General features: G+C 45.0%; 1 pseudogene; it reads left to right on the top strand.

The window, feature by feature from the left end:
* Positions 1-1,339: 1,339 nt before the first annotated feature.
* Positions 1,340-2,501, top strand: LOC144455443 (diphosphoinositol polyphosphate phosphohydrolase NUDT4B pseudogene; annotated as a pseudogene).
* Positions 2,502-2,752: the final 251 nt, after the last annotated feature.

The following is a 2,752-nucleotide window of genomic DNA, read 5'->3' as shown; positions in this document are numbered from 1 at the left end:
TTTTTATTTTAGGAATAAGAAAGTAATCATATGGGTTGGTAGCTACCAAAAGTCTTCTCTTTCGATTTTTAATGGGAAACAATGCACTTCTTGATCTTTTCCACTCTTTTGCAATCTTTCTCAATTTGAGTTATTTTGAAAATGGATCTCAGAGTGCCTTTAAATTTGTGTTGTTCCTAACACTCTTTGGTCTCTCTCTCTCTGTATGTATGTGTGTGTGTGTGTACGTATGTATTTTTGCTCAAGTCCAGCCTTTCCTTCTTTGTTTTCTTGAATGCTACTTCCCCATCGTTTAAAAAAAAAGTGAGTTTAACAACTTGTCAAAGGTGATTGCCATCTCTGAGCCTACTATGCTATTATCCCATTTCTATATCTTCGTGCAGTACCCGGGGGTGCTGACGCCTCACAATCTAAACGTATGGGATCCACTATCACTGATAACAAATTGCTAGAGAGATGAAAGTCAGATCCTTTGAACATCTGCTATCTTCCCAGCTTCCTCCGTAAATCACACACTCGAGTCTCACACCAAGCTTTCTGCAGGCTGGTTTCCTCTTTCGCTGCTTTTTACACTAGCAGGAGGCAACACTGCTGGTAGTCTTCCCTCCTATTCCGCCACAATGTTTGACTGACTGAGTTTCTACTCCAAACTAGCGCTGTCTTGGGCTGTCGTGTTTCTCTGGCTGGCAAGGAAACCAAGTTAATTATTTCATGAATGAGGCTCTCTCCTTGAGCTTCCTCGACTTGGCATCTGTTTTGCTTCCTTCAGTTTCTAAACAAGTGTCGCTGGAAGGAGGAACCAGCCCCAACCTGACGCCCTAAAAAGCTGGAGGGTGACCCTTCCCCCCGCAGGGCCAGTGCTGCCGCAGCCGCCAGGGAGGAGCCTCCGCGCACCTGGAGGCCTCGAAGGGCTTTGAGTGGGACAGAGAGAGGCGGCGGGCGGCGGGCCGGCACATGCGGCTTCTCTGGCAGCAGGGGGGCAGCCTCCTGGATGTGTCCCCGCTCCGGCGCTCCGGCCCTCCCTTCCTTGTTTCCTTACTTCAGTCCGTCCGTCCGTTCCTCGTTCTCTTCCTCCCTTCCTCCCGCCCTTCTCTCTCCCCCTCCTCCCTTCGTCTCCCCCTCCTTCCCTTCTTCCCCGCGCCCTTAGTCGGAGTCGCGGCAGGAGGAAGCCGCCTCTAGGATGAAGTTGAAGCCGAACCGGAGGAGGAGGACTGACGTTTGGCCGTGAACGTTCCTAGAAGCGGGGTTGCTTGGCTTACTCACTCCGTGGGCTGAGGGAAGGGAGGAGGGAAGGAGAAGGGGTCCGTATCCAGATCAGTGCGTTGTTCCCGGTGGAGGAATGGAGCCCGAGGTAGAGCAAGGCGGAGCTGCGGGAAGACAAGCGCAGGAAAAGGAAAATTAGGCAGACTCCTGGGAATATGTGAGCACAATCAAGACGGCAAGCATCGAACTTGGGGATCTATTGCAAGACTGGGAGGATTCTTTTTTCATAGGAAGGAAGGTTGAAGATGCCATTAAAGTTCTGAAGTGTCATCGACCTGCACAAACCGAGTATTTGGAAAAATTGAAGTCGGGCTGCTCACCAACCAATGGAAATTCCATGGTTCCCACCCTTGCAGACAACAATTCTTGGTAAGTAACTTGTGCTCAGACTTAGGGGCTACCATCTTCTGTAAGATCAATATCTAGGTGACCATACAGAGGTTCACATGGAGAAGGCTCTTGAGTTTGATATCCGCATGTATAAAGTGTCTGAATTATCCTACTATGTATTCAGAGAGCTTTCATATTTTCCAGATGCTTTGACATGTTTCCTTTTCTCTTTAACAGTGTAGACACGTTTCGGTAAACCAAAGCCATGTGGATTTTTAAAAAATTGTTTTAAACTTATTTAAGCAATTGGTGTTAAGTGACTAGCCTAGGGGATTATTTTTTAAAAAGATGACTTAACTCTGCCCTCTCCTTTTCCTTAAATACTTTTCTTTTTATTTTTCAGACGGTTCTGTATTCTAGTTTTCACACCAACTTACCTGAAGTAGTTGTCTGGAGATTTTTTTTCTTTAAAGGAAGTCAGGGGGAGAGATGATTAGGTACTTTCCTAAAGTACTGAGGCATTGAAAGCCTCCTCTACTGGTTTTGAGTTTTAGAGCTCATTTCAAAAGATTAAGATGTTTATAGTGCCACTTTGTTTCAGATATATTAGAGCACTCACGATTTCTTGGAATTTAAGAGAGACTAGATGTGTATTAAATACGATTTCTCTACCATGAGACAGTATTGTTTTGTATACATGTGGTATCTTTTCCCTCCTTTACATTGAAAGACAGGAGATTTTTCCAGTGCCGAGTATGGTGACATTTCAATATGAGATGCCACTATCATAATATCTAAATCCTGGAAATGGACAAAAAAGGCTCATGAAAAATAGCATTAAGATTCATCTTCCACCTCCCTCTGATTTATCATCCTTTCATCCTTTTGTGCAGAATGCCCTAGAATAAGCACAAGTTGTTTTTCAATGGAAAAAACCAAAGAAACCCTATTATATCATGGACCACCTCTTCAGTGTGTTTCTTTCATTCATCCACTGGTACAACTAGCACACTGGCATCAAGCTGATACACATTCTCATTCACTGTCTGCCCTTCCTTTTGCTCCCTGGGAGCATCTTCCTTTTCTTTCCTGGCAAACAACAGCCAACAGAACTTCAGATATCCAGAGCAGATGATGGGAAGCTTACCTTGTTTAAGAA

Source organism: Phascolarctos cinereus, unplaced genomic scaffold (genome assembly GCF_003287225.1).
Source record: "Phascolarctos cinereus isolate Bilbo 61053 unplaced genomic scaffold, phaCin_HiC Scaffold_9;HRSCAF=440, whole genome shotgun sequence".
NCBI lineage: Eukaryota > Metazoa > Chordata > Mammalia > Diprotodontia > Phascolarctidae > Phascolarctos > Phascolarctos cinereus.
This window is presented reverse-complemented; position numbering and strand designations above follow the sequence as displayed.